This window comes from Delphinapterus leucas, chromosome 16 (assembly GCF_059928025.1).
Source record: "Delphinapterus leucas isolate spDelLeu-1000000601 "Yukka" chromosome 16, BTC_Dleu_Yukka2, whole genome shotgun sequence".
NCBI lineage: Eukaryota > Metazoa > Chordata > Mammalia > Artiodactyla > Monodontidae > Delphinapterus > Delphinapterus leucas.
Genome location: NC_143144.1, coordinates 32,198,561 through 32,212,058, shown reverse-complemented (window position 1 = coordinate 32,212,058; position 13,498 = coordinate 32,198,561). Strand labels below are relative to the sequence as shown.

General features: G+C 52.4%; 1 long non-coding RNA gene across 2 annotated transcripts in view; it reads right to left on the bottom strand.

The window, feature by feature from the left end:
- The window catches only part of LOC111183552 (uncharacterized), a 430,485-nt gene that overhangs the window by 331,164 nt on the left and 85,823 nt on the right, over window positions 1-13,498 (bottom strand). Inside the window, exon 2 of one of the 2 annotated variants that reach the window (XR_016388080.1) lies at window positions 3,271-3,443. This is a non-coding gene — a long non-coding RNA (uncharacterized LOC111183552). Of the gene's footprint in view, window positions 1-3,270; window positions 3,851-13,498 lie in introns of those variants that run through there. The other variant, XR_016388081.1, reaches the window with a different exon arrangement.

Here is a 13,498-nt window from a genome sequence, read left to right as displayed (position 1 = left end):
CCACCAGTTAGGAGTCAAATTGGCCCATCTTAGGCTTTTGAGCCATAAAACCCAAAGCATACAGTGTAGGGAAGCCTTTGCTTCAAGTGCCCACCTTGGATCAACCAGCTGAGCTCTGGAGGATACGGACACGTGACACAAACTCAGCTGCCACCCACGCAGCATGCACTGGGGGACAGAGGGTTCCCTAAGCCAGGAACTCGACCCCTCTAAGGGGCTGAGGAGTTCCATGACTAAGGGCTTGGACTTGGGGCTAGGATGCCGGGTTCAGCTCCACCTCCTTCTTAGGCGACCATGAGCAAGTTTAGTACATTCATTTTCGCTTCTACGAAATAGGAAACATAACTAAATCACCTGCCTCATAGGGTTGTCAAGAGATAAAATAAATTAATCCATGTAAAGCACTTAGAACAGTACCTCCTGACACACAGTGAGCTTACAGGGAAGGTGAGTGATTGGAATTACTATTAACATTATCTCTAAAACAAGAAGGAAATAATAAGTCAAGGCTCTATTCCTTTGCTGTAAAACATCTCAATGTTTGCTCAGTGAATGATTCAAGTCAGCTTGAGAAAAGCACAATGATTGGGCCACAGGTGCACCTTCCTAAGGAGCCCAGGGTACATGGCTGTCATCTACTGAGGACTCACTCACTCGCTCTATGCCCATCCTGTGCCCGGCCCTCTACACACATTAGCCCACTTGCTGGATGACATTCCAAGAGGGTCAATAAGTTGTCCAAATGCACACACTTCAGGCTTAATTCCACTCACTATGTATTTCCATCAGCATGGATAACCCAAAGGGTCCACTGCAGGCCAACTGCTGAGTCCTGCCCATTTGGAGGTAAGCCTGCTAAAGACAGAGAAAGGGGTTCCAGGAGCAAGGAGATGGAAGGTAGAGTGATGTGGACAAAATGTGAGGAGGCCCAGAATTGGGAAAGGAAATGCAGCACCATCTTGGGGAAAGCGCCTCGGGTTTGGGGCAGGGGCAATAGGGGACATGGCTATGTGCATGGTCCAACCTCCCCCATCAAGCTATCCAAATGCATGCAGCAGAGTCCCCAGTTAGTAAACAGAGCCCTGGCCTGGAGCAAAGTCAGCAGCCCTGGTTGCCTGTCCCAGCTCTGCCTCCCTGTCTCTGTGTGACCTTGATAGTGAGGCCCCTCTCCCAGGCATATGTGGTAGACCAGACGACTCTAAGGCCCTCCTGACTCTGGTCCCACTATGGTGATTTTCTAGTTTCTGTTGTGTTCTTAGGGGCAAGCCGTGAGCACACACCACGCCATGACTTCCATCCCAACCTGGGATCATGGACTTTCACTCCAAAATTTATTGTGTGCTTAAGAGTCATGGGAAAAAAATAATACTATTATCCTCAAAACCCCAGCAGGTCTCTTAATGACTACCCTGCTAATTAGTAGCAGCTGTTAATGAAGTGCGCAGGTACAAGCCGAGCCGTCAATTAATCCACGCATGCTCCTGGGCTGCAGTAATAGTTAAAGGAGAAATCAATACCTGGCAGCTGGGCCTGGGGAGGCCGGTCCAGGTGGGCAGGGAAGGTGTAGCATTTCAAGGCATTTGTAACTAAAACAGCTTATGCCTAGAGCACAGTGCAGGGGAGCAGAAACCAGGAGAGCCCTTAAGGGGCACAGGGATCCAGGAATGCCTGCAGAGTTGGGGGCAGAAGGGACTGGGTCGGCAGGGCGAGCTGGCACCTGCTCCCTCCATGGGAAGGTAGAGAGCTCCAGCCAGGCCAGCAGGGGTGTACAGAGGTAACCTCCCTCTCCAATTCATCATATCACAAAATCCACTTATTCCTGCAGGGTGTGGAGGCTAGGGGGCCTACTATTACCTCCTCTCGGCAGATGTAGGGATCAAGGCTCACTCCAAGCGAGACACCATCTTGTCCAAAGTTGCAAAGCAAGTGAGAGTATCAATCGCTTTTGTGACCTGTGCTGTGCCAAAGAGCCTACACGCATCATCTCATTTGATCCTTACATGTCTGTGAGACAAGAACGACTATACCACTGCTTTGGAGATGTAAGCACTGCAGCTTTGAGAGGTTAAAGCCCTGCCTAACAAGGCTGGTCATTGGCAAAGCGGGTGTTCAAACCCAGGCAGCCTGACTTCAGAGCTCATAAACTTAGCACACGTGGGCTCCTGAGCAGCAATAAGCCTTCAGCCCTAGAGAACAAGATCCAAAAACGCCTTTGCGTGATTTACAGCATCTTGAACTCTGGCCCTCTGTATTAGTTTCCTATTGCTGCTATAACAAGGTACCACATACCTACTGGCTTAACACAACATAAATCTACTATCTTGCTGTTCTGGAGGTCAGAAGTCTGAAATGATTTTCACCGTGTTAAAGTCAAAGTGTTGGTGGGACTACATTCCTTCTGGAGGCTCTACAGGAGAATCTGTACTCTTGCCTTTTTCAGCATCTAGAGGCTGCTTGCATTCCTTGGTTAATGGCTTCTTCCACCCAGTCGAAGCCAGCAATCCAGTCACTCCAACCTCTGCTTCCATCACCACATCTCCCTCTCCGACTCTCTTCTTCTGCCCCTGTCTTATAAAGACCCTGTGTTTACATGAGGCCCTGGATAACAGAGTCCCTTTTGCTCTGTGAGGTAACACAGTCATAGGTTCCAGAGATTAGGACGTGGACATCTTTGGGGGGATATTAGTCTGTATACCATACCGTCTCACCGGCTACTCCTTCCCCTAGGACCACACGTGCTCTACCCTCTTCAAACACCTGTATCAGTCAGCATCCAGAGAGACAAGACCATTCCTGGTATTTCAAACAGAGGGAATTTAATATTCCACAGGTGATGGAAGAGCTGAAATGCCAAACAGGGGCTGTTGAAGCAACCTAGAAATCAGCAAGAAGCCTCTTCTCACCTTCTCCACTCCACTCACACAGCCACACGCAGCCAAGGTCAGTGGCACCCTCCTCCAAGCTACAGGGATCTACGTGCCAACGAAACGGCTGAGATCCCTAAGCCTCTGTCTGATCCATGGCGTGTCCCAAGCACTGAGCCCAGAGCCTTGCACAGAACAGGTGCTCAGAGAAAGTCACCTGGGCCAGGGCTCCTCCCTCCACACCAGAGGTGAGAGCACAGCCACAGCCCAGAAGAGGTCATGGTGTAGGTGAGGCAGGCAAATAAAACGCAGCCACCCAACAGCTGACTGTCAGCCCCTGGAACCAGGGACTCAGTGTTGAGTGCACTTTGCTGCCCATCACAGGCTCAGGCAACATGGGTCTTACCTCTTTGGAGAAAGCGCTGAGGGCAGAGAGATCGCCCCTCTTTGGGAAGAGGCCTTGGGCCCGGGCGTGGGGTACATGCTCCGGAGGGCCTGGCAGGAATCTGTGATGCACAGGCTCCTTGAGGGGAGTACCAAGCTGGCTTTCAGCTAAGCCATGGCGTCCACCTTCTTCCCCTATAAGAGACATGGGAAGGCACCATGATTATAATCCTGGGTTAATAACCTTTCCCTGATCGGATGTTATTCCATGGCTCCTCTTCCCCAGCTGCTCATCCTAAGATGTCTGAGAAAGGGGAAAGGAGGAGATTGAAAGAATATGCCAGGGAGGAAGAAGGAAAGGGAGGGGCAGGATCCGGGAACCAGCCTTTCCCAGTGAGCCTGCATCAGGGCCGGAGGGGGACACGTACTCTACAATACGTAACTTCACCTCACATCCACCCAGGGGTGCAAGCATCCCCCTCCCCGGCCTGGGGATGATGTCTTACTCCAGGGACCCCTATCCTGGTGAACGACACCACGCGCTAGCACCTTCAGGAGTCACCTCAGATCTGAAGATTCCCCTGTGCTGTCCCCACCCCGACGCCAGCCCCTCCTGCTGCCCCTGTCCTGCTTCTCCATGGGGTCTGTACCTGGTCCCGTCCACGTCAGCTGCACCACCTCCAGGTCTGGCATTTGGGGGAAAGATGGGTAAGGCAATCCCCTGAGAGTGCCCACAGGCATGGCAGGAGCAGGAAGTGGGCTAGGGCAGTGGATGTCCATTCATAACCACTGATATGCCGCTACATGTTCTATCAGGACCCTCCTTCCTTTACTATCCCTGGTCCCATGGGGACCCAAGTAACAGAGAGAAGACAGGAACCAGTCTGGCTGCTCACTGAAGATTAGGAAATGTTACTGATGTCATGATACCTACCAACACTGCGGGAAAACGATATACCCCTTTTCAACGCTATTTCAAAGGATTTCATTTGAACCAAGCCCGTGGATTAGTCAAAAACCCCTTCTCCCTTTGTGCCATTCAGTTCAGCCGTGCCATCACCATAACGATCAGCACCCCATGACAAGCCAGGGTTACTGGAGATGAGAGGAGTCAGCCTGCCAGTGTAGCCCTTAGCATAACTTCAGGCCCTATCGTCTCCTTGGAAGCTTTGAGCATCCTATAATAGTCACCACTCAGCCACGAGCGTCACAAGATCTCCAATGAATCTGGGCTTGGCTGATTCACTCAGCATCTTGCCACTTCAATGTGTGCCCCATGTCAAGTGATCCAAGAATCATCGACCCAACTGCCACTCATTCAATGATTCTCCAAATACGCACTGAAAGCCTAACAGTTACAGCAGTCCTCCAAGGGCTGGGGGCACAGGAGCAAAGCAAACAGCCGCTCCGTGCCCCCACAGAGCTGGGACTGTAGCGTGGGGAGTCAAAAATGAAGCACTAGTCAACGTGGGGAAGACAGAGAGGTGTGCTCTGGAGAACAAAAAGGCAGAGAAGGCAACAGGAAGGCTTTCTTCTTATTTTGCAAGAAGAAAGGGCAGATTATTCCAAGACCAAGCAAATGGCAGTTTCCCCCATACTTAAGAGTTGAGAAAAAGTAAGATAATAGGGAACAGAGACCTGTGTTAACAGTGTCCAGTCCTGGACAGTAAGGGAGAAGGAAGTATCACACCAGGACTGCTGTTCTGTACGTGGAGACCCCAGGATAGGGCACCCCCAGCTCTCACGACACAGTGGTCCGAACAGGCCTCCCCCAGAGCGTGCACAGAAGCACCATCCTGCCCAGCATGCTCGCCCTCACGCACCCCCCGTACAGGCTTCTTTCTCCTCCTTCTCATCCCTCCCAAGCTCTGTGCATCTGTGCCTTTACTCAGGCTGTTCCCTGCCCCTGCAATGACCTTCCTCCCTTCTCCTTCAAATGCCGGCCCGCTCCAGGCTCAACTCAGCGCCATCCCACGAAACTGCTCTGGTCACGCCTCTCGTTCCTCTGAGTCCCCCGACTACGGTGCCCTGGTCCCTCCTCTGTAGCGAAGCTATTTGTGCACACACTTAGGACAGCGCATGCAGAGGAGGGAGAAGGGGACAGCGCGCAGGGAGGCCACACCCCCCCAGGAACACCGTCTCAGCTCATCCTCACGCCGGCAGCACAGCACGGCCACAGCCCAGAGGCCAGCAGCCCTTTGTCCCTGTCACACTTGAGTAAGAGGCTGAGCTGAGGGCAAACGGAGCTCCGACTGACTGCAGACCTTCTTCCACTCTGCCATGCTCCCTGATCCCAGGAAGCGCTCAACAAATATCTGATGGGTGAGCGAGTGTCTGAACAAAGGAACATCTGCCCTGTCCACCCCCCCCCAGTCCCAATACCCTCCTCTGCCTCCCCCTAGACACACAGGCCACGCTGGGCTTTGAGTCTCCAGGAAGAGAAGCTCTTCTGGTGCCTTGAGCAGCATTGTATCTTGAGGGAGGGCCTTTTTCCAACCGCCGAGCTGGCTTCTTAACTCTGTCTCCTAGAGAACTTTCTAGACTCTTCCTCCAACATTGAAAACGGGAGCCTCGTTTTTATGAGGTTCTAAGGCTATACTCAGTGAGAGCCTGGCATCAGCAAGTATCAGACTCAAAAGCCCTTCCAGGTCTAATGGGCCAGCCGTTTGCTCTCACAGAAGGGAGGGGACTCAATCCCAAATACACAGCCAGCAGACAGACCTGACCAGGCCACCCTGCTCCCAGCCTCACACTCCTCCAGCCACGCCTGTGAACAGCTTCCCCCTCTCCCTTCCAGTGCTGCTGGGTACACGGTGAGGGAAACTAGACTGTCTTCCTGACCTTGTCCTACGGCTGGAAGGAAGCAGGCATTGTCTGCGGATCACACGGAAGGTATGGATGCGCAATGTTCATTTGTCAGTTAATACGAGGGAGCTTTTGTCATGCAGCCCAGGGCAGGCAGGTGGGGATGCTCCCTGAGCATAATCAGGCCAGGGTTGTCATTTCACAAGATACGGGGTCACGCTCATGTTAATAGGAGGCACACACATTTCTCACCTATCTGAAGGGAAGCTTGAGAAGGGAATTAATTCTCACAGTGGTGAGGCGTGTTTGATTGCTGCTGGTTCAGAGGAAACCAGCCCCAGCCTGGGGTGGGAGCCTCCCCGCTCCTTCCCACGCTCCTCTTCCCCTCACCCCTCCTCAGAGCAGGGCTCAGCCCTCCCTCTGCAGAGCCACCAGAAAATGGGCAGAGAGGAAGCCAGCACAGTCCGGGGATGGAAGACACAGCAAAATCTGCAAAACGCAGGGGCAGGAGGAGAGGAGGGAGGAGTGACAGGGGACCGCCCCCCACAAAGAGCATCCACATGCCATGTGCAGATCAAGGAAACACGGCTCCACCCTCTCCTACACCCTTCTTCCCGACACCCTTCAGTCCAGAGCCCGTCAAACTGTCATCCCCGTCAGAAGTCGTACTTTATTTGGGCATGGCGGCAGAGGTCGGATTTGGGGCAGGAAGGGGTGACTTTTCACTGCCACCTCTCCCTCATGGGGACTGAAGCCACCTCAGTGGGAGATACTGGGTGATGGTGAGTGCTTCCTGCAGACAGCTAGGAATAATACCCCCACCCCTAGCCAAAACTACCCCCCCCCAGAGGCCCTTAGAGACGAGCCACATGAAACAGGAGCGAAATGGACCGGCCTCATGGGTTCCAGCACTAGTCTGCTGCAGAATTAGCAGATCTAGGTGCAAGGCAACGTTGGAGGGAAGAAACCTCGTGAAAACGTACCACTCCACCGCCACCCCCAGAGGCAGAGCCGGCGCTGTGCCCCAACCCTGCACAGACTGTGGAAGGCAGCAGAGGAGGGGCAGGGAGGCTTAGGTCTGTTTCCAGGGCCCTGATCTCCAGTGCCCACTGCCAAACTCACCTGGGCCCTCCTGGTCCCAATAGCGCATTAATACAAAAATTCCACTGTAATCTGACTTCCCTTAATATCGCCCATCTCAACTCCATCCAAACCAGAAACCCCTGACTCAGGGGCTCCTCCCTCCTGCTCACCCCTCACCCACCCCCCATTTAACGCGTCCACTCAGTTAATGTCGGGAACCTACTCGGCTGGGCGCTATTCTCACTGTTGGATACACTACCCAAGCCAGAAATGGCCCCTGCCCCCTGATGCTCACAGCCCCACGAGGGGCCCCAGTATGGGACCTGGCAGTGACCATACAGCCGTAAAGCGCTCTGATGAGGGAAAGGCAGAGCACTGCAATGTGCAGGAGACAGAAGGAGGGTGCCTCAGGTGGAGGTGGGAGAAGGGAGAAGAGTCTTCCAGGCAGAGGGGAGGGCATCGGCCAGATCCTGACGGTCAGAGGAGCTGAAAGTTTGGTGTGGCCAGTGGTTAGCATTGGAGGTGGGGAGTCACGGGGGACAGGTGGCAGCCAGATAAGATATCCAGCCTCCTAAGCCACTCTAAGGAGTTTGGAATTTATCCCAAGAGCAGCGTAGAGTCTTCCAAGGCAGGGGCAGAATCAGATGTGTAATTGAGGGGCACTTCTCCGGTGGTGGAGGAGAGCAGAGATTAGCGGGGCCACACAGAGTAGGCCAGATCAGGTCCACGGTGTTGTCACAGGTGGAGGCAGAGACGGGAGCACGGAGGAGAGGATGGTGAACACAGAGAGGGGGCCCTGAGAAGGTAGAACCTATAGCATGTGGTCTTGAGCAGCCTTGGGGAACGGCAGAAAAGAGGAGTCAGAGACGCTTGCTGATGGTTTCTGAGCACATACTGTGCCAGCCACTGTGATAAGCCCTCATCACCTAATCTTCACCAACTCATCTCATCCCACGACAGTTCCGTGAAGCAGATACTGCTCTTATCCCCATTTTACACCTGTGGAAACTGAGGCTCGGGGAGATTATCCTCTCTGACTTACCCTAAGTCAAAAGCTAGCAAGTAGGAAGACCAGGATGATTCAAGGTTTGGGGGCAACCCGGTGGATGTGGGTGCTTTTGCCCTGAGAGGGGGGCCAGAGGAGGAGCAATGGATCTGGAGAGGCAACAAGGGGTCAGCGATGGCATGCAGTCTGAGGACCTGGAGGGCATCAAGGTGCTGGTGTCTGGCGGGCAGTGGAATGTGTGGGTCTGAAGGTCAAGGGTGTGAGATACGGATTTGGGAGCCTCTGTTTAGAGAAACGAAGCCACAGGAATGGAGGAGGTCTTCCATGGCCCGTGTGTCATGGAAGGAAGTCAAGGACAGAGCCCTGGGAACACACACATGTGTGAGGTAGGCAGAGCAGTACTGGGGAGGAAAGAGTTAGCAGCAGGCCAATCTCAACCTTGACTGGGGAAGAAAAAAAGATGACCCGGTCATACGCCCTCATAATCACTAATGACACAGCCCCTGGCAAACACACTAATGATATTGGCTAGCAGAAGAGTTCTTATCTATGGAATGCTTTTAGCAAGATGTACCCTATCTGTCTAGCACTGCTTATGGTAAACAAACCTGGACCTTATGGATTTATGGGGTATGGCTCCTGGGAAATGTGCGAACTATGTAACTATCAGAGAATAAAATGGAGATATTGCATGACTGAGATAGCTCCCTTTTTAGTAAGGGATACCTCACGTGTATCACAGATAGACCCCTTTTGATAAATCCGAGCCAGGGCACTTCCGAATGTGGCAAAAAAAAAAAAAAAAAAAGGTCCTGGGGAGCAGTGCTGGTGGTTCTAGCCCTCTTGCTTTACCTGTGCCTCACAACTATTTGTATCCTTGCAATTATTAGTAGAGCTTAACACTGGGTAAGAACTCTGATTCCTAGGAAGCTGATTCTTCAGTCTGACCCATTGTATTTTGTCTCAAGGACAGAAACTTGTTAAACTTGGCCATGATCTTTTGAATTTTTCTGCCCAGCCCCAGGACTGAGCCAGGCTTGAGAAGTGATGACTTGATCTTGCCAATGTATGAGCACCTGGGGATGGGACAAAAGCCATGAAAGGCTTTCTATGCCAGGCTAAAGTGGCATTTTGTCCAAACAGAGGCATCAAGACCCTACTGAAGGCCTGAATGTAGGGGAATGACAAGGTCAGACTCAAACTCTGGAAAGGCCCCTCGGTCACTGCAGAAACCGCATAGGAGGAAGCAAGCTTGGGGGCAGAGGGCCCAGATAAGAGCTTAGCCAGGAGAAAAATCACAGGGCCCTGGACAGGCCAGTGGCAATGGGAACGAAGAGCAACTGGTGAATTTAAGACCTATTTAGGAATTAGTGTACGGGACTTGGAAATCGATTGGGTCTTTGGCAAGGGGCCGTGAGGAAAGGGGAGCTGAGGTTTCTCACTTGGGTAACTGGGTGGCTAATGGTGCCAGGGACAGAGATGGGGAGCGTGGGGACAGACAGGCTTGGAGAAGATGAGAGGTCCTGCTTTGAACGTTTCAAGTATCTTTGGAAAATCCTCACAGAGGTAGTTGGATAATGTGGTTCTGAAACTCAAGAGCAACGACTGGGCTGGAGACAGAAAAGTGGGCCCCAGGTGGTAGCCGATGCCTTGAGCCAGATGAGATTTCAAAAGAAATGCAAATGGTGAAGAGTGAACAGGCTCAAGCCAAGGACCGCCAATGATTGCAAAATGTAGTCCAAAGACCACATGCATCAGATGGCCAGGAGGGTTTGTAAAATGCAGATTCCTGAGCCTGCATGAAAAGCACAAAATCAAAATGTGTGGAGTGTAGGCTATTCTCTCAGTAAGTCTGGCTGTGCATGGAGACCAGGAGGAGAAGACAGAGCTGAGAGTGGGGAGGGGTGGATGAAGCAGAAGAGCCCCACTGTGGATATGGAGAAGACAAACATAGCTAAATGCTGATGGAATAGTTCAGTAAAGGGAGAGCATGAAGGCAGAGCAACGAGGGGCCCTTAAGACAGCAGAAAGTGGTGGCATTAGCCTTGGTTGAAAAAGGTCTGGAGAACAAAGACAGGATGGTGGACGATGTCTGAAAATTTAATTGCCACTGCCAACTGACATCTTCTATTTTCTCTGCAAAGCAGGACATGGGATTAACTGCAAATAGAGAGTGAGGTGGAGGTGGTAGCAGAGATTTGCGGAGGGAAAAAAGCGATAGGGTGAGGCAATACTAATGATGTCCACGGCTCTGATAGTGAGCATACGCCGGCTCAAAATGTATTGTGCAGTTGAGATGATTCTGTCCAGATCAATAGAGCCTAGCCAGAAAAATGTTCTACTTTCTACAATCACCATACTTGTGAGCTTCTAAGTCACATAAAGTAATAGAGCCCATAGTGAATAGACTTTTGCTTCTCCGGTTAGCTCCTAGGAGGGCCCAGATGAGTGACACCACCCCTGATCCAGCAGTCTTAGGAGAGAGGCCAGAGGAGGACTCGCCACTCCGGAGCACAGGAGTAGGGGTGCTGCTTCTGTACTCGGCCCTAGTCACTCAGAAATGCTTCAGAGAGACAACTCACAACCTCCGCAGTTCCAGAAAGCCAAGTCACTGCAAACAGGGGTCATCCCAGCCAAATCCTGATGCGCAGAGGATCATGGCAATGGTATCTACCGTAAGTCACGCCCATTGTGGGGAGAAACGCCCAGATGGTACAACACCCAACCACGGGTCCAGAGGTGGAAGATTCGGAGGAGAGGCAACTTCTGGCACATCCTTTCCCACTCTGTTCACAACTTCCAAATAGAGAGCTCATTTTTTCCTTCTCGAGCGCCTGGTGCTGCATGGTTAATTTCAGCAAAGCCTGCACAGGACCTTGGGTGAATTAAAATGGCTCTGGGGAAATCCCTCAAGTGAACCCAGAAGCCAACCAGCAGCACCAGTGTGGGGGGGTTCCATGGAGGCTGGACGTTCCGGTGGGTTCCAGTGGCCTGGAGCAGTGTGGTCACTGAGTCTGGCAGCCGGTCTCCCCTTCCTTATGCTTAGAGCCTCATGAGGAGCTGTTTAATGGAAAGGCCTGCCCCACCCCAAACTCATCTATCAGAATCTCTGGTGTGGAGCCCACCGGTTACACTGATAACCTCCCAACCTTGAGAACCCCGGGCCAGGGCCTGACCCAGACCTGCAAACCAGAAACGCAGAGTCATCAGCACCCAGGCTCGACAGACTCCAGGATGCTGACTCACAGCTCCCAAGGATGATGACCAAAACCCAAGCATTGTTTGCAGATGGCTCTGCTGTCTGACCAGCACATTCTCTCCCCAAGGACCGGCAACAGAGGGGAGCCAGTGGCACCAGGCTCTGATAAGGCCTTCTTCATGACAGAGGTCCGGTGCAGCCATCCTGGGCCCTCCAACATGTGCCCCGGGGACACCCTATTTCCTCTGTTCCTATGGGCTTATAAGGCTCCTTTCTGGAAGCACCGCCTTCACACACATGCAGTCAGTAATTTCCAAGCTCTCCTGGCCCACTGCCTCTTGAAAGGGAATCTGTGTCTTTGCTTTGCTTTGCTCCATTTTATGGGTTAATGTCTTGGTTGAGTGGTCAGAGGGCCATTGTATCCCCCCGCATTCAAATTCTTGGGAACACTTCACATTTTTAGGGTACTGCCTCATCCCCCTTCACAGGTAAGGGAACTGAGGCCACCCGAGGTGGGTGTCAAATGCAGCCGGCCACATCAAGGCCACATGGCTTCCTCCTGGGAAAGGTTGAGCTCGGTGGTAGTGGAGACAGCCAAGTGGGGAGAGGCTGGAGCCATACCGAGGAGAGCAAGGAGGCCAGGCTTCTAGCTTGGAGACCGGGTGGGTGGAGTGATACTAAGGAGACGGGTGGGAGGAGGGTGTTCAGGTGACTGGGTGGTAGTGAGGAGGGCTGTGCTGCCCCTGGGTCAGCCGGACAATCAACACATTTCCTGAGGACCTTGCTAGGTGCTGCAAGAGGGGCGTGGATGGGGACAGGAATGGACGTGTGCCCGTTCTGACAAAGCTTTCAGAGTGTAACAGGCTTATGATGAACCCTGTTATAATTACCTGTTTTGTACCTGTTCTGGTGAGCATTCATCTGGGCTGTTCTTCCAGGACCATAAGGAGCTCACAGCTGACTAGGTAGTCTGCCTGCAGCTCAGACCTCCCTGTTGAGGGACCCACCCTGCCAGTATCAAGTAAACTATCAATCAAGACTGAGTTTCAGCATAAATCAGCTTAATCCAAAAAGAGATCGTGAGACTCAGATAGCAGAAAAGTCTACAAACAGTGTTCTGGCTTCAGGTACAGCTGGATCCAGAAGCTCAAACCACACCCTCTGGACCTCTGTTTGCTCTCTTGCTCTTTGATTCTCTCTCTGGTCTGTCTCCAGGCTTTGTTTTCCTCTGAGCGGTGTTCACTCTCAGGCACACTCTCTCTACATGTGGGATTCCAAAAGCTCCAGGTTGACAGCATCACAGCCCCAATCCCGAAAGAGCGAGCTCTCCTCGCCACAACTCCACAAGAATGCCAACATTGGACTAACTTTGCCCTGGACCAATTATAGTGCCAGGGAGAACCTGATGCACTGATTTGCCAGGCCTAGGTCACATGCACACTCTGGAGTTATCACATCCATGCACGTGGACTCAGAGTGGGGATGGAGTAGATTTCCAAGGAAAAGAGTGTTCTATTGCCAGAAGGAGATGAATACGGGGCAGACAACAGATGCCTACTATTGTAATGAGCAGAGCTCCCTGTCTGGACCAAGGGGAGGCAGTGAGGACCAGAGGCCTTCTGGGTCCAGGCCACACCCCAGGAGCAACAGCCCATTCTCCTCCTTGTGGCTGAAGCTGCTTTGCTAGCACCTACAGAGTGCACTCTCCCCGCCAACAGAAGAGACCCCAAAGGTTTTAGGGGTTGGTGTTTTGGGGAGAAGAAAACATGGAAAGAGGATAAAGATGGGAGAGAGCCACTCCCAGGGCTCTTAGTCCTATTAGCAATTACAGCAAGAAGGAGCTGAGTTTGCCAGACATGGTCACGATCAGGAAGAGCCACAGGTGGGTGTTCTGGGGCAAAGGAGAAAGGGGGTTGTGAGAAAGCAGGTCTGTAGGGAGCAGGACACAAACGGAAGGGAAAGAGGAGCCTTGGAGGAAGACAGAGAAGTGAGGCTGGGCTACGGCTGTGGCCCTTTCAGAATGAGGAAAACAAAAAACTGTTCATAGACCTCACTGCTGTGGAGGAGGGAACCACATGTCTCAGGTTTAGCCCCTGACTTTTAATAAACTTCCTTCCTGGCTAATTAATAGCAGAGTACAGGATGGGGAAAGAGACT